The sequence below is a fragment of the Cyrtonyx montezumae genome, unplaced genomic scaffold (genome assembly GCF_038088225.1).
Source record: "Cyrtonyx montezumae isolate F1298 unplaced genomic scaffold, pur_monq_1.0 scaffold_20, whole genome shotgun sequence".
Taxonomy (NCBI): Eukaryota; Metazoa; Chordata; class Aves; order Galliformes; family Odontophoridae; genus Cyrtonyx; species Cyrtonyx montezumae.
In genome coordinates this window covers 5,947,938-5,966,444 of record NW_027071937.1, presented here as the reverse complement: position 1 = coordinate 5,966,444, position 18,507 = coordinate 5,947,938, and the positions used below count along the sequence as shown (strand labels likewise).

The following is an 18,507-nucleotide window of genomic DNA, read 5'->3' as shown; positions in this document are numbered from 1 at the left end:
GTTGAAGCAGCTGCAAGAGAAGAAAGAGATGGTTCAGGACCTGAAATAAGATCCATTGCTAAATCCTTGTATAGTTGGGATTTTGGTTATAGGGACAAAGTGTGTCGTTAAGGACAGAGTAGGCAGTAGAGTCAGCAGAAAGTGACACCCAATTTTCCTCTAAGATGTGTGAAAAGAAGATTGAGCTGCCAAGAGAAGATAGAGATCAAAATACTAGCATCATCTCCATCTCATAGCTTCTTAGCTCTGAGAGATATATGGTGTAACATTTCCCCTTCTTCTAGCACATAAATACACATTAAAATATCCCTCCAGAAGCTGAATTAGACCTGACCGATCATTTCTTGGCATGAAGTGTATTTAGGATAGATAGGTGCAGTTTTGAAGCACATCTATAGTCTCTAGTTCAAGTTTAGGGGGAGGGTGACTTGGCTTAATCAGCCACTGGTTGTGGGGTGAGGGTTGGGGACAGGATATTCACCTGGTAAAGTGGTTTTATGGGACAGAGCATAAATGCAGTGGGGAATAGCTCAGCCAGTACACCCTGCATTTCTAAGAGCATGCCACCATGAGTTAAATTACCCCTAAACTTTGCTGAGAGGGTCAACAGAGGAAGAAAAACAATAAAACGAAAGAAAAGCAACACTGGGAGTGATATATTATGGATTCTGATTTGAGTCATTAGCTGGGGGTATCAATCAGGCTGACAGTGCAAACCCTTCTGATGGGAAGGCTCCCAGTGCCACCAGCTGAAGGGTAGCAGCAGGGGGATGGATCCGTACAGTGCTGCCATGCCAGAATGTGCTGGTGTCTACTTCTTCTTTGTCAAGCCCTGACTTTGCCCAGCAAATCCATTGACAGAGAATGGCTCTGCACACCGCTGTCTGACAAACTTGGCAAGGGCTTTCCCTCTACTAGAGAAGACTTGAGAGTTCACTCAGAGGGCACTTCACCATCCTGGCCCCATCTGCAGCAGAGATCCGCGCTGCTCTTGTCAGAGCACTGTTGAGGAGAGAAGGAGATGAAAGAGCAGAAAAGAGTTAAGGCACGCAGGCTGGTCCTTGAAACCAGCAGGAAAGAGGCACTGAAAGAGCTTAATTAATGGCACATCAGAGTTCCCCAAGATGTGTGTCTAACAAGGCCTTTGCCTGGCACTTTAGCTTTGCTTGTGAGAAGTTAATGCAGGGAAAATATAAGCAGAAGGCTGTGCAAAAACAGGAGCCAGCGTGAGCAGATACATCCTGATTTAATTCTCTCCTTTGGATGACAGCCCTCTGTGCCTCCTCCCCACTACCCCCCTTCTCAGGGACATGCTTATTACAGCTATCACAGAGAGAAGAAACAACCAGCCAAAAATATAGGGAGAGATCCAGTTTTATCACGAACAGCAAATGAATAAAACAGGGTCAGAGTGTTGACTTAGAAAATTACAGTCTTGCTGGCTCCCAAATAAATCCAGACATGGTACCCTATGCCACTCAGCTTTTACAGAATTTAATTTAGAGCAATTGATTTATTTGCTGTGGACAGGTGAACTCCATAAAGAATTTTTAGAGCAGGATTTATGGTGGGTTTTATTGTGCAGTGAGCAAAAGAGCAACAGGAATCTGGCAGGCCTTTCCCAATTCCCATGGGCTGCCCCTAAAAGGTGAGCAAGATGGAACTGCAGTGAAATCCAAGACCCACACCAGAAGAGCTGCTCTTCTTGCACAGTGTCCAATGGTTTCAAGAGTAACCAAAATTTCAGCCCAGGTTTTGATATTCCCTGGACTGAGGCACTTGGCCTCATTTCGTTTAGTTAAGACCTATCCAAAACAGAAGTTGTGGATGCATAACACCAGTATCTTTGAGCTCAGCAGCACTCAGTAAGAGTGAATGTGACACACGGAGCCCAGTTGGGCACAGGAGGCACAAAGCATCTGTGTGAGCACTTCAAGAGAGCAACAAAGAGAAAACAAAGCGACATGACCCATGAGCAGATTAGTCACAGATATTTTTCAATTACAGTAAACTATTACAAAGGGACAATGACTTCTTATTTACAATAAATTTCATCAATTTATTAATCTTTCCCTCATTTAAGAAAAATACACAGTACGATTCCATCTCCATCTGACTCTATTTATACTCCAGATCTTTGTGTTTGTACAGCCAGCAGCCATCAATTATCATGTTGAGGCCAACCATTTCAAGGCCTGGGACACAGGAAATGAAAAGGAGACAGAGGAGGGAGGAGACATAAGAAGGAGCCTTGGAAGAGTTGTAATTAACTGTGTGGTAAATTACCAACCTGGAGATTATTAACAATGCAGGTTTGCAGAGGCTGTGATGCTTTTCTGGCTTGGTCTGAAAGCTAAAGCCATGAGGACACAGGTACGGAAGGAAAGAGAGAAGAGGGGCACAATGAGTTTCTCCTCTTTGCTTTTGGGAGATTCACTCCAAGCCAAACACACCTTCTCCAAAGAGCAATTCTGGAGCCTCAGAATTTAGCACACATTTCTGAATCAAGGATGAGAAGGTGTTCCAGGAAAACCCTTCTACTCTACAACCTTTCTACTGACCACCCCACCAAAGCGGGGGTAAGGACAAGTTGGATGTTCCTGAACAATCAATAGCTGGCAGAAGGGAACCATCAGTCCCAGGCTTGATGTGTGCATGTCTGAGCAAATCATCTTCGGTCTCTGTTCAGTCAAAAAGGTAAATCCTAGGTGAGAATCAGGTCCAAAACCTGAAGAGAAAAACATGCATGCAACCATGGTTTATTACACCAACAAGCATTACACAAGCTGGAGAGCAAGTTATGGTTATCCCCTCACTGTCAATGGAGGAGGATGGGACTAAGTTCATATTCTCCTTTCCCCAAGGTGAAGCAAGGCTCTGTTTCAGATATGTACTCCTGGCTTCCTTAGCTGCCCAGCAAATATGCATATTCTCTCAGGTGCATATTAAACACAGCTGAGCATCAGAGGGAGTATTATTAGCATGGTCAGCCATGCAGTTCTCTCATTTTAATAACAATCTGGTGACTCATCCATCCCATTAATTTAACATTAAAGAAAAGTGTGGGTCAAGTCCTCTTCATTTACCTACGTTGCATGTAAAAAAAAAAGCTTGCCTTTAACCTGAAATATCCTACTACCCTATAGAAAGGCATTTTTATTCACAGCTGTCATATGTTGGTTTGTAATAGTGCAATAATTGCTTTCCAAGTACAAATCAGAGACACTTAGAAGCATGAAATTGAGTACTGAAGATGTTCTTCCCACTATTGATCTGCATTCCAGTAGCACTGAGGGACCCTCAACCCTGGACCAAGATTCCTTTATGCTGGGAACGTCTGAGTGCAGAACAAAAAGACAATACCTGCTTCAAGGAGTTCCAGGCTACACATTACAGCCCAGCAATGAGGCTCAAAATTATCAAGCTAACTGCAGGCATTGACGATATAATAAGCAGATACACTGAAATTTTGTAAATGTGTATCTTTTGTCAGGAGCAAATCTGTGTTTTGCATGGTGTTATTTTGGAATGTGTTTTTGTTCACTTACAGCTCGGTGCCCAAACCTTTGCTCAACGAGAAAACTCTAACACCGGAAATATTTGCAAATGGTAACTGCAGAAAAAGCCAAAGTAGCAACTCCTCAGACCAAAGGTACACCTTTAGACATATGGGTGCCTGGGGAGGCATGTGCTGGCTCTGCAGCCAGGTGTTACTGCTTCCTCTGCCCATGAGGGAGGCTCAGCAGAGGAGTCAGAGATGCTGAGAGGATATAGGGCAGCTGCTGTGAACAATCTACAGCCTTCCACATTGGACAGGAGGGTTCATGCAGGAAGAAAAAGCAGTTTGACTGGATTTTGAAACATATTTCCTGTTAAAAATTTCCTTTTTTCTTCAGATTAGACATTGGGGAATATTCTGTATTTGGTATAGACATTTCTACTCCATGCCTGCTTGCAATCAGAGGAAATGGGATTGGGATCACCCTCAGGTGGTCCCTTTCTATTTTTGCCTTTCCATTGACTAGTGGTAAGAGCAAAATATCCATTATGTGCCTTTGGTTTGAGTTCTAATTTTGCCTCAGGTGAACTCTGTTCCCTTCTTAGGACGCATGATTTAACTTTTTAATGTTTCTATCCATTCTAGAAAACAACTGGAAATAACTCTTACAAAAAGCACCAGAGTTTTCAAACATCAAGTGCAAAACCTTCTTTGTCTTGATAAGAACAGCCCTCTTCCAGAATGATACTGGAAGCACACACACTATTCTGGTCCCCTGTTCCAATATTGCTTTGCCTCTTCATGTGCTGATATGCTGTGACAGCTTGTTTTATGTTTATAGGGCAATGCATTTTGTTACTACAAGACTCAATCAGCATGCGGTTATAGCAAACAGTGTACTGAGATACAGCTGTCTAGCAGCAAAAACAACCACTCTTCTTCTGAGAGCTCAAGTGCTTCAACTTTGGACTCTGACGCTTTGCAGCAAAGTGGTGAATCCCTGAGCTCCGTGGGCAAACAAAAAAGGACAACACCAGGATCAAGCACTGAGAGGATGGGCCCATGTGTGCCAGGACACCATCAGCATGGGGTCTGCTGACAGTCTCACCTGTCATATCAATTTGACAGATGGCAATCCCAGAACAACCCCATGAATCCTGGTTGTGTCTTCTGAATTCTGACTGTGGTGATTAGCGGAAACACCAATCTCTGATGCCATGGTTAAGAAACTTCTGGGGTCATCCAGCTTGTCTCAACTAAATCCAAATTGGTTTTGAAAAGCACAGACATAGAGGAAATGTTGATGATGAGGTAGAGCAGAATAAAAGAGAGAAAATGCAATGGAACAATGTTTATGTACAATTCCATTTACATCACAACTAGACTGTACCTTACTGGGGAGAAGTTTAGATATTTATTTCTATAAGATCTGTTGGTTCTGCAAATGAGATCTTCTTGGAGATATTTCGGTTTAGCTAAGTTTTCCTAGAAGTCAAAGTTCCCTAGGAGACCTTTTTGAGGGCACATTCTGCCCATAGTTACGTGCGTACAACTTCTTATATTCAGTAAATTTAGCTCAGAGTTGATTGAATGTAACAAAGAACAGATTTTGGCCTGTTAACTTTAAAGCATATGCAGGTAAAACCCACCTGCCAAGTCAGTGTTATAAATGTTGATTTAGAGTCGACTTTGCTATATAGCATTTGGATTCTGCCTCATTTGCTTCCTCTTGTAAATGAGATTTCACATATTGTCCTTTAAGTTTTACCTTTAGAGCATTTTCTTTTATTACTCACGCTTCTGGGGATTCTCAGTGAGCATGAGAAAGTCAGGTTATAGAGAACACGAAGCTTCTCCGCTTCAGTGTTTAAAATTCTTTGACCCTCCCCTCAGCTACCCTTTTTCTCCTCTATTTTTCTGTGCTCGAGCTTTTGAGCTATAGAAGAGATCAACTGCTGAAATTATTGTGATGGTTTGCAGAGGGAAGAGGAGAGGGAGCGTAAGGGGATGGACTCAGACAGTGGCTCTCCAAGCTAGGAACTTGGTATAAAAAAATCTGAAACCTCTGAGCTAATAAATCTCACAAACAAGAGCTTTGCAGGGGGAAGTCCAACTTGGTTATAAGTATGTACTGCAGGTATTACTGCAACATTACTAATGGTGAGTGACTACTGCAGAAAGATGCCTGTGTATATTCATTTGAAGTCCTGAACAAATTTGCTTTGAATCTCCTGGTCTGTTTCTATGGCTGCTTTCCACAAATACTCTAGCAAATGAGTTTTACCAGTGTGAATACTCATCAGAAGTCAATTTGGAACTCAAATAGCTTAATATTTTCCAAAAGCGTATTCCAAATTACACACATGAACATGCAGTTCGAAATGGATGCTGGTTCTGATGTGATTAGTTACAGAACTTGCCCAATGAGAGAACAGAAATAATACAATATAACTCATGTAACTATCCATGCAGCTTGAATTTCTAACTTCAAATGTTGGATATTTTCAATCAACTTTTGGTGAACAGCTTAGTAACTTCGATTCTCACCCTCCGAAGATATTTGTAAATAGCCATTTTAGCAAAGAATAGCAGTTGGGAATTCTGCAATTTGTGAGTGGCCAATTTGTAGGAGAGGACAACTGCATTTTTCTAATGAATAGCTTGTTATATGTCTAGCTCTGAATGTCAGGAAAGCTCAATACTCCAGCTCAATAGACAGAAAACCAGTAACAAGTCACATTTTCCACTGTAGTCAGCTGAAAATCTGTGTTCACTGTGTGCTGTGGATTGACACAGGCAGAGATTTACCCCCATCTCCATTGGCAACAAGAGAGGGCTCTCCATGCAATCTTTCCTTGAAAGAAAGCCCTCCATGAATCACCTTGCTAAACAGGTAATACTGTCTAAGTTGCCTGGACATAGGGCTCACTGTGCCTTCAGCCCAGTGCTGTTGTCCTGTGGTTGTACTGCTGTAGGGACGAGTTACAACAGTTGGGTCCCAGTGCTGTCAGCCCATTTCACTCCTCAGAAATTACCTTTTCATTGGTCTTTCAGAGGATGCTATTCCTCCTGACTGCCTTTGTGTTACGTACTGTCACACCTGGAGAATGTAACATTACATTCATAGATGGAAACGAGATATTGACAGCCATGGATTTACCTGATGATCTTTACTGCCACAGAGGTTTTCAGGATCCTTGTGCAAAAGGACACAAATTAGGGAAACTGTGCCCTCCTGTATTTCACAGTGACAGGGTGCAGAGAGGGGGTTTAAACACTGGCTGAAGTCATTTGCTGTTGTTAGTAGATGAGAATTAATCCCAGTTCTCGATGGCACACTTATGGTTTTGCCATGGCATGAGGGAAATCTTTATCTGTCCTCCAGTGACAGGTTAACCAAGGCTGGGGTCCACTCCGTGCTGCCATGGCTTCTCCTGTGTGTCAGTACAGACTTAAAGCCCTTGAGCTCTCTTAGAATGCTGTATTTGCCAGGCAAGAGAGTAAAGAAGAACAAACACAGATATCCACGGCCCTAACTAGATCAAACCCATGGAGAAATGATGTCATTACCGCACTGACAGTTTTCCAAGAGGGAAACTTCCATCGTTTACCCTGAGCTGCAGCTCCAGCTGCATTAAACACTGTTTTCCAGCTAATAAAATAAGGCACAATTTTTTACACGCTGTTTGTGGTGACAGCATAATCAGTCTTGCTGTGAGCGTGCTCGAGCCAGAGTCCAACCAACCAGGAGCTGCAGAGAGCCTGTATCAGACACAACATAGTACTGAAGTACAGGGTTTTTTTTTCTTTGGGGTAGTTTTTCCCAGTAAAAATCTCTCTGACTCTCCAATTCTCCTCTTTTTCTCTTCTCTTCTCTTCTCTTCTCTTCTCTTCTCTTCTCTTCTCTTCTCTTCTCTCTTCTCTTCTCTTCCTCTTCTCTTCTCTTCTCTTCTCTTCTCTTCTCTTTCTTCTCTTCTCTTCTCTTCTCTTCTCTTCTCTTCTCTTCTCTTCTCTTCTCTTCTCTTCTCTTCTCTTCTCTTCTCTTCTCTTCTCTTCTTCTCTTCTCTTCTCTTCTCTTCTCTTTTCTTTTTGCTCTCTTTCCTTTCCTTCCTTTCCTTTCCTTTCCTTTCCTTTCCTTTCCTTTCCTTTCCTTTCCTTTCCTTTCCTTTCCTTTCCTTTCCTTTCCTTTCCTTTCCTTTCCTTTCCTTTCCTTTCCTTTCCTTTCCTTTCCTTTCCTTTCCTTTCCTTTTCCTTTCCTTTCCTTTCCTTTCCTTTCCTTTCCTTTCCTTTCCTTTCCTTTCCTTTCCTTTCCTTTCCTTTCCTTTCCCTTTCCTTCCTTCTTTCCTTCCCTTCCCTTCCCTTCCTTCCCTTCCTTCCCTTCCCTTCCCTTCCCTTCCCTTCCCTTCCTTCCCTTCCCTTCCCTTCCCTTCCCTTCCCTTCCCTTCCCTTCCCTTCCCTTCCCCTTCCTTCCCCTTCCTTCCCTCCTTCCCTTCCCTTCCCTTCCTTCCCTTCCTTCCCTTCCCTTCCTTCCCTTCCCTTCCCTTCCTCTTCCCTTCCTCTTCCCTTCCCTTCCTTCCCTTCCTTCCCTTCCCTTCCCTTCCCTTCCCTTCCTCCCTTCCTTTCCCTTTTCCCTTTTCCCTTTTCCCTTTTCCCTTTTCCCTTCTTTTCCCTTCTTTTCCCTTCTTTTCCCTCTTTTCCCTTCTTTTCCCTTTTCCTTTTCCCTTCTTTTCCCTTTTTTTCCCTTTTCCCTTTTCCTCTCCTTTCCATCATATTTATTTATTGACCCATTGAATCTAGTTTTATTTCATTCCCCAGCAATTTCAGGTGACAGTAAACAAAAGGAGGCTGGTTTTCTGGAAGAGGCTGCTAATAGCCTCACCAAGGGAGAAGCAAATGTAACTTTCCTAAACAAAGCTGCAGGGAGCACTGCCGCACACCCAGCAGGGTCTCTGGGGCAAAGCAGCCTGGTTAGCAAAAAAGCATGCACAGAGGCAGAGATATTTGTTTTCTTTTTCTTCTCCTCTTTCATTCTGAGAAATACTTGCAGAAAAAAAAAACACTCAATGGGAATATGAAAATAAAACAGAAGCTATGCTTCTGCTGAGTTTAAATGGAGAGAAGAAGGAACAAATCTGTACTTATTCTTATACACAGTAGCATGGGGTAGTCCCACTGTAAACCAAAACCAAGTGAGATGGCACAGTAATTTCTTCTTTTTTATTTTTTTCCTTTTTTTCTCTTATTATTCTCTTTTCCATCACCCTCTTTTGGCCTCTGATCATTTTACTTCCCTTTCCCATGTTCTGGATCTGAAACACCTTTTCTCCACTCCAGCTCCCGTTTTTCCTAAGTAAAAAATAGAATTCTATAGCGTGTCACTCTGTTCTGGTTTGGTCTCAAATGGCAGAGTCACACTAAAAATATGGAAAGCAGCTACACGTTGCTGCTGAACTACATGTATATATGGTCACAGATATCAGGTGAAGTTTGATCTAAAGATCACTGATGTCTGTGGAAAGATTTCCATTGACTTACCGAGGCTTTAGATTAGAGCTCAGATAATGACCAGCCACCTTATCTGGTAAAGAAAATGTCAATAAATCCCTGACCGGTCATAGTTTGTCATTATCACCTCCAGCCTCTTGTCTGTGTTGCTGCTCGCCCTCTCTCAGACATCTTACATACCCAGTATAGACATGGAGAAAATCCTCCCAGATCATCTGAACTGAGGGTTATTGAAATAGCAAAACTGATTCTGCTGTGAAGGGTAGGAAGCTGGGAAACCAGTGTGGTGACAGTCTAAAGAGAATGTGGTTATTTTTCCCTCCAAGAATCCTGTGCTAGGATCCACAAGACATGATTTCTCTCTAGAAATTCAATTTCTGAGCCCCTGACTGTCTCAAATGACCAAATGGAAAAGACAGTAATTGCTGAGAAACTTATTGACTTTTCCTTTTTAATTAATCCTAAGTGGAAGAAAACCTGCAGCTCCATGTCCATGCAGCGTATGTGAGAGAGGAGAAGGGAAGTCAGAGAGAGAGGAGAGAATGATAATTAAAATAACTTAAATTAGTCTTGGTGACTGCCCCTGACACTTCAGTGCTCTGAGTCTAAGGAGAAAGCATGGTTTTAATCCTGCCTTTTTTCTTTCATGGCAGCTTGAGTGGGGACCACCTAACAACAGTTCTGTCCCATTTGAAGGGATGCTTTTCTGGTGACTGTAGCATCTACGTCCTTCCCATGGCTTGCAGCAGCTATTGTAGGTCAGAACACCTCAAAGCTTTTCCCTGTGAATCCTGATGGTGCTTCAGTTTCAGTGGAATGGGAAAAAAGCTGCCCAGGGAAGTGGGTGATGGCAGAACTGCTCCCTGACCACGTGTCGGTAACACATATATTTCAACACATTTGGTCTCATGTTGGTTAATGGACCTTGCCTTTTCCCTCTGTCTACTCCCTTAAGTACAGGGTCGGGGCAGGTTGCAGAGCCTTCCTTCCAACTTCCAAATAAATAGAAAGAAAACAGATGCCCCTCTGTCCCATCACAGTTGAGGAAGGGACCTGAGGAGGATGAACCTGAGGCTTTTAAAACCCATTGCTTGTACTGCAGAAGGAAAGCTCTCTCCCTACCACTTAATGCAGACAGCATCTCAAATACTCCATCCCACCATGGCAAGCCTGGACCCAAGCTCATTTTGTGCTTAATGACAAACAGCAACTTAGCTGATGATTAATCCTTTCTACTGGAGAAGATGCCCCTTGCTATGCTTAGCCTCCTCCAAAGAGGGAGCAGTCTCTCAGAAAGAGAAAAAATAACCTAAAGACTTGATCTTGGTGCTTGACTTGTACAGAAAGAATGGGATTTGATGGAAACGTGCATGCTTTGCACTGCATGTTTGTTTTATAAACCCCTGGCTTCACTCCCCTGCTCACGGAGCATCCCAAGCCAATTAGATTACATAACCAAATGAAGTCAATTGCAGATGAGCACAAAAGCTACTGTTTGGTCTGGGTTCAGAGGAACACCCTCTGTCTAGTAGTAGAAGCTAATGAAGGCCGACAGCTGAGGAAGCAGGAGTGATGTAGCTGTGTAGGACTGGGACTCAAAAGCCACACCGAGCCTCAGAGCAAGCAAAAGCATGAGCAGACACAGAATCTGGAGTGCCAGATCTTCAGGGACTTCTTCTCAACAGTCTTCTTCACCTATGTACCCCTTTCCTTGCAGCTTCCCAGCAGCACGTGTGTCTCGGTTCTCTCCGAGCTACTTTATTTCAGTTTTCTTCCTGCTCACTGAGAAGTTGCTGCTGGGATTAAAAAGGCATCAGGCAAATCATCAGGCTGAAAGAGACATGCTGAGAAGAGAACAGATTAACCCACTCTGCAGAGAAAACTTCTCATTTCTGGAGTGTTTGTTTTGAAAATGTCACTTCAACGGGTCACAGAATTCATGAATAAAATCCCGTCCTTATTTCCATTCAAAAAGGAATAAAGATTTATTACTCAGCCTCACCAGGAAAGCAGTATTGACCCACCGTTGAGTCAAGGTCTACAGCATTGCGTGCAGGAATATTTATTTCCTTTAATTACCATAAACTAGCAAGGAGCTTGTTTAAATAGATTTTTATTATTATTGTTTTACTGTACTTGAGAAAACGTAAGTGCCAAGAAAGAAAAGACTGAATTGCCATCAAAGCCTCCTGAGAATAGGCGGTGATGGAATGAAAGACAGCTTGATGCTGATGGGTTAAATAAAAGGTCACTGGCACTCAAGAGATCTCGGCAACACGTCGGTAAACCTGCTTTGAGGCATCATTAACCCTCTTTTACTCACGAGAAAAACGGAGGAAGGAAGCAGCCCTAAAGATCTCCAACAACAGTATTTAGGATCCCCGGAGGGAGATTCAATACCTAAATATCAGTGAGTTTTGTCTCACTTGGTTGCAAACTGGTAAATTTAGAGGTGTAGGGATACTGTAGCACTGGAAATGAAGTGAATATTTAAGGAACAGCCTCCCAGTGTTGCTATCTGACATCACCTGCAGGTGAGCAATGCCACTGCCCACTGGACCACTATCTGAGATATACCTACACTCTGTTCATTTGCATGGGTATTTGTCTTAAAAAACCCTTTCCTAACAGGCTGTGCTCGATTGTATGTGTACTGCAGGGCAAGAGAGCAGCCAGCAGAGTGATGCTAGCCATTGTGTTACCTGCTCTGGCTCCTTTCACACATCTCTCCCTTGCCAGTGGTGATGGGAACCTTTCAGCCGGAGAAATGCACGGCAGGCTCAGTGCAATGGCAGCTGATTGACAGGCACCCTGTGATAATGAAGTCCATTTTTATTTTTTATCTCTTGTCGAGGTACAAGGACTCGGCCAGTGTCCCAGGTAATGAGTGTTCCTTCTCCCTCTCCCTCACTTGGATATGAAAGTGTGTGTAGCCATGTGTAGCTGTGTTAACACTACATTACTAAAACCAATCCCAGGAGACTGTTACTGCTGCACACCTCACCGGCTCCAGCACTTCCTCACATTGATTTGCATTCATGCAGTTTGTGTAAACAACGCTGTTCAGGGAATATAAATAACTGCAGCCAGGAATGCAGTTGGGCCACTCAGTCCCAGGAGTTAGACAATGTGCAGGGATCAACCCCTGCCATTTCCCAGCTCCATTCCCAGAATGGAGGATGCTGCTGCACTCCAGCCTTTCTGGCTCCATCTCCAGCCTCTGGAGAACCAAGGCTGTCTCTCTAGAGATCAGTTTTCAAGGGACATTTCCATTCGGGTATGAAAAATGGATTAAAAAAAATCTTACAACTGTTCAACATTCATGCATTTGTGGTCCCTCTATGCTGGAGTCTTTGGCCAGGTACTGTTTTTTTGTGACCACAACCAAAAGAGCTCTCTTTAGGTTTTAACAGAGGCAAACATCGCATATTCTAAAACTGGTATGGATTTCCACTGTACTGATTAAGTCATGAGATGACCAATTCCTCATTTGTACATAGGTCATGAGATGATCACACTGAATAACCCCATACTCTGCAAGATTTTCCCAGAGACACTGTGGATGCCTGATCCCTGGAGGTGTTCAAGGCCAGGTTGGATGGGGTCCTGATCTAGTTCCCAATTTACTGGTTGGCAATCCTGCCCACAACACGGGGTGGAATTTACACGATCTTTGAGGTCCCTTCCCAACCCAAGCCATTCTAAGATTCTATGATTCTCATGCGTTGCCTTTCCAGAATCTGGCTGAGGATTTGTAATGTCTAGCCCAAATTCAGTTAGAAAAAAAAATCCAGTGGACATGTAGCTCCAGAGGGATCATAAAAATATATATATTGAGCATGAAATGGGGTAGAAATCTGCTTGTTTCAAACATGCTTTGGCTCAAACTCAGAAATCTGAAGTCCAAAGAAATGCTCACATGTACATGTTTGATGTGAAGCTGCTATTGATCACCGTGCTGTAGGGACAGCAGACTCATGCTTGACCACTGTAATTTCCTCGTTATGTATTTGCTTCATCTCTCCTTGACTTCTGCAGGCAGGGGCAATGTCTTTCAAAGCACCACCTGGGAACTTCATGTTAATTAGTCATAAGCTTACATAAAACTCTCAGGTGGAGGCAACCAAACCAGATCAAATATATTTTTCACTCGGAGTAAGAACAAAAACAGCTAAGAGCACTAAATATTAAAGGGATTAAAACAGAAATTTTCTGGTCTTTTAAAGATTCCCATAAAGCCTGGTATGGAGTTGAAATCTTACATCCAGATTTGGATCCATGTCCCCTCCTAAACTTACACTAAAAGATGACATTTTTTACATTTCCTTTTCTTTTGAAATTTAGAATTCCAAGAAAATGTTGGCAGAACCTTCCCAGATTTCTGAAGCTTGCATCTTTGCTTATACATTTTTGCCTTTCTCAAATCTTTTATTTTATTTTTCGTGCTTTCTCTTTAGCTGAGCTGAAGCAGCTCAGATTAACAACACGCACTCTATTTAATTGGCTTCATATGGTTCTATTTTAACACTTGGATTAAAATAATATTTCAGAAAATGACTGCTATTATTTTTTTTAACAGATGGTGAAAGATACACCAACATAGGAAGTGACTCACAAGTTGTACTGTAAATAATAAATAATAATAATAATAGCTCTGCTGACAGTGTAACAAGGGCTCCGATTTGCTATCGCACAGGGAAGCTAATAAACCAAAGTGGAAAGCGCTTCTGAAATCTTTTGTTTTAATTAGCAATGAACAAATTCATTCTGCCAAATGCTGAACCCACTGGAAAACTGGCGGCTTCACATTTTCCTTAGGAGACATTTTGAAACAGAAAGCAGAAGTTGGAGGGGACAGCCAAACCCTAATGAGAAAATCCAGTACGTGCATCTCCAGCTGAGCTTCTTTCAGGGTCATTTCACAAGTGAGGAAGTTAGAAATTTGCTGAAAAAGTAATAGTGATTCTGATACAAATTCATGCTTGCCTCCAGAGTGTTGGCCTTTGCTTAGTGTCAGCCTCACAGAGCAATCTGTTGCCCTTTAAATCACGTGAAACTATCTTTCCTTGACATATTTGCAGCTGTTCATGCCCTGTCTTAAAACTCTGCACTCTCCCACATTGCTGAGTAAAGTCAATGTGGCAATAAGGGGATGGCCCCCAACAGAAAAATTCAGCCTGTTCCCAGATAGATCCTTTCCTGAGGTTCTTTTTGACATAGGTGGGAAGATGAGGATATTGCCTGAGATATTGGGTCCAAACCCCAATTTTTCCTACCTGGTAGATGGTTTTTAATGGACAAAGTCTGGTATGGCCTTCATGTCTGTCTTTTGGAGAAGAGGTGAAGAAAAGCAGGTTGGGATTAAGAAGTTGCTATAGTGCCCCTACTGCAAGGGCAAAAGTCTGTTACGCATCAAGCTGTGCTCTGAGTAATGCCTACACATCACAGCTGGCTCCAGAGAGGTTCAGCCATATCACTGAAGGTATCTCCTAGATCACTGAAATCTACTGCTCTATCTAATCACTAGAGATTATCTCCTCTGTCATTGAAATCTACTGCTCTATTTAATACCTATATTAGTTGGGCACCACAGTAATTGATTGATTCTGTGGACAGTGGTGAAAGAATAAATGTGCATACACAAGACCTTGGCAGAAAAGGACAGTTGGCAAACTAACAACTGTGAGTCTATGCCATGCCCCCATTTCTTCCATGTCTGTGTGAATGCCATTGTAGAAAATAAAATTATTACAACCCGAATGCATTTGGGTTGTACGTCTCCAGCAGAGAGGGGGCTGAATCCATCATGCACTGCCCCCTCCTCCTGCTGGTTCCCAGTAACACTGTGTCCTTCTGACCTGGAAAGAAATAGAAGCAGAGCAGAAACGTTCACTGCCCAGCAGAAGATGCACAAGTGAATTATTGCAAGCGTTTGAGGCAGCTGTAACCAAAAGTTTGGAGATTCCCATTCCAGACTGCAGAGCCAGAAGGAGCTCTAGCAGGGAGCATTTCCCTTATTAGAAATGACAGATGTCCCCCACGCTGCCAGTCCAGCCAAAGACCTTTCTCTGAGCCTGACATGCAGTGGCTGTCTTCTGACGACCTGCTGCAGACAGGGAAACACGATTGATTTCTTCTCTTACTTTGCCATGCACGGAAGCATCTGGACCTATTCCACTCTCTGCCTGCCTAGCCAGCTATCTTACATCTGTAAAAAAACACCTACTGCCACAGAACCTGAGGAATCCCTGCATAAAACTGACAGAAGTAGACTTGAGAGAGGAAAGAACGGAGGAGCAGAGGTAGGCTGGATGTGTAAGACTTTAATACAGCACCAAGCAGAAGCACTGCTATTGCCCAGGTACGCAGGGCATGCTTTGCTTCATATGTGGGGCATAACTCCACAGCTGAACTCCAACAGATAACCCACAGTGTACTCTACAAATTCAAATGTGGTAGAACATCAAGGGCTGAAGCTCATTTTACATTTTATCTCCTTCAATGGCTGCATGCTTTAGCTTTTCCCAATGGGGACTCATCCTTTCTAGATGTGGGTGTCCCTCTCTACCTCCGAGATAATCATCTGGATTCCCTTTATCTCGAAGAAAGAACACATCTCAGATATGTCTCATATAACTTTTTAGATGCATCCCTTCTGCAGATCCAGGGTGCAAGTAATCACCTGTCCAGTACAGGTGTTAAAATGAAGAGGAACATATGCTTGGAAAAAATCACAGCAAGTTTAGCCTGTGCCAGATTTTGACTCTTACCCTACCCTGACCCTAGAGCCTATCCCAGAAGGCATCTGAATTTCTGAATTCCTCTCATAGTTAATTCATGGTTAATCTTGAATAGGTATGATTTTAATAATCATTCAGTAGATCTAATACTGCAGAATTGCCGCACCATTGAACTTGAAATTACACGAAATGAGACAGCTATTTAAATAATGGCCTCTTCTGAGCTTGGGTGTTTGGGTTCTTTTGTTACAGAGAAAGGCAGAAGCACTAAGTTGCTGTCAGGATGTTACACCATTTCTGCAACCATGTTAGCCAAGCCATTAATACATTTCAGTGAGTTACTATCCACCTGGAAGGCTGCTCGCCTATTTATCTGCAGTTTCACAAATGATAATAAGGAAGCAGCTACTCATTGCTCAGAGCTTTCCACTGTAGAATCTATGACCAGTCCTCGTATTTATTAATCAGCTATAATGCAGTAAAATATTGAGCTTTATATACCTTCGTACATCAGCTAGTTAATGGTCATCTCAATTAGCTGCGCTTCCCTCAACAAATCTTTCTAATGAAATTATGTTCTTCTGACCCAGAGTTGGGGACAACAAGCATATGATTCGCACTAACTCCGAGAACACATGGCATTGAAGCTACATTTGCTGTGGCTTCTCTCATTTCTCTGAAGCCAACTCTGCAATAATCCTTCTGCTGCCCTCAAGTTTTTTGAACTTCTCAATGTTAAAATGACTGATGGATTGCAAGGAGTAAATAAGTGGAAATTTAATACCAACTATGATTGAGGACAGATATTTTCAGTGACTTAATAACTGAGAAAATGAATGATCAAGACTAATATCCAAATGGTGATACCTTTGGGAACACAGATATATCCAGGTACCTTTAAAGCATCTTATATCACGGCCATGTCTGACTGGCGCTGGAAATAGGAGGTCTGAGATTTGGCTTTTGGGTGTTTATTTTTGCACCCATAATTTATATAAATGTCCATCTATGCAGAAGGATGAGCAGAGTCACAAAATTTAGAGTGTCCTTAGGATGATTTTGCCCAACTTGCCTATATGGATTTCAGTACCATTTGTCAATGGAGATAGATAGACTAATCAATTTTAATTTAAAAGTCTCCTATATTGCAGTGATGTGGTTCACATAAGTTTATAGCATGTTACAGACATCTTATTTGCTGCAGTGCCAGACAGTAGAGCCACTTTTTTCTTATGGCATCAGTGATATATTTCAACACAGTATCCCATGGGATTAATATATCAATAGTTCCATCCACCTCATTAGATTCACCCTCTTGCCTTTTTGTTTCACAGTTCAGGATGCTCCTCTACTGTCAAGTCCATCCACTGGCCTGTGGCTTGCCATACACTTTGAGTGCCTTGATAAAATCTTGGTGGGAAAAGGATGAAAAGCAGCAGTGAAGACCAACTTTATGACCAGAAATGTAGTGTTTGTGAGCAGAAGGATTAACAGGATTACCCAGATGGACCAAGCAATTTCGAGCCCAGACATATGTACAAGCCACAGTATGTGTCTGGAAGTGAAATGATATTCCAGCTGAGTCAGACAAGGCTATATATCATTGTGAAAAGATTATAATTAAGGATGGAATGCATAGTCCTACATCATTACAGAAAGTCACGTGCTTGTTTGCAAGTGACCACGAGAAGAGTCAGTCCAGAGCACTCTGAAAAGGAATCAGTGAAAGATACTGGGTGGGGAAAACCCTGGGTCTGGACTAGGAAACTATAGAAGGAGCTTCTGCACTCAGCCTGGGGTCAGATGGCTGAGGGCTCTGACAGTGCAAAGGTGTAATAGATCTGGTCTGTGGTTGAGTGTCTTTGATGTCACCTAGGGCATGGATTCTCATGCGTATCCATTCCTTTGGCAGCTAATTGCTGGATCATTTGAAACATGCTTTCTGGGGAGACCTGCTGTACGTAACATCCTTAAAAATGATGTCCATCCATTCAAGGGGCAGAAGTCATGATGTTCTTCAAAAAAGCAACACTATCCAATCCCTGGGGCTTATACATCCTACAGTCAATAAATTGGTCTATTTATAAGTAATTTTGTTAGTAATTAATTTTTAATAATTTCACATTTGGAATCATGAGCATCTCCTTGTGAGGATCAGAGATTTTATTATAAGAAAGATTGTGACTTGGAGAGGCAGAATTTCTCTCCCCACCCCCTATGCATCCTGCACCTGGAAGCAGGAACAGCCCCATCCCCAGAAGCTAAGGCATGGAGTAACCACAGCCCAGAGGTTCTGCAGACTACAGAGGAAGCAAAAGGATCAATTCTTCACTTCAACACTTGCATCATTCCCCATCTGGCCCATGCTCAGTACCATCTCCAGATCACTTTCCTTCCCAGATCTGTTTTATCCTTCAGGGGAAAAATAAAGATGGCACTTTTTAGAGCTCCATCTGGGGCTCCAATGGATAGACTTACACCATCCTTTTTTTTTTCTCTCTGGGCCTCTGGTACCCATCTGTGCTCAGGCCTCTTGTGTGGCATTCAGCAGAGTGATGCTTCCCTGTGGGAGAGATTGCTATCGAGTATGGGAATACAGCAGCAGAAGGAAGACAGCACTGTGGGGAGCCTTGGCTTGCCACAGATTTCATCACCACGTGCCACCATCCATGACCCCTTGTACGATGAGCCAAGGGGCTTTTCTGATTCCAATTCTGATTTGATAAGTGGAGGGAAGCATTGGTTTTTATAGCCCTGTTGAAC

At 42.7% G+C, this 18,507-nt stretch overlaps 1 protein-coding gene across 1 annotated transcript in view; it reads right to left on the bottom strand.

Moving 5' to 3' along the window:
• Positions 1-18,242, bottom strand: part of BRINP1 (BMP/retinoic acid inducible neural specific 1) — a 230,551-nt gene extending 212,309 nt beyond the window's left edge. Inside the window, exon 1 of the mRNA XM_065737611.1 lies at positions 18,225-18,242. The gene's annotated coding sequence lies outside the window, so the exon portion shown is untranslated. The remainder of the gene's footprint in view (positions 1-18,224) is intronic.
• Between the last annotated feature and the right edge of the window lie 265 nt (positions 18,243-18,507).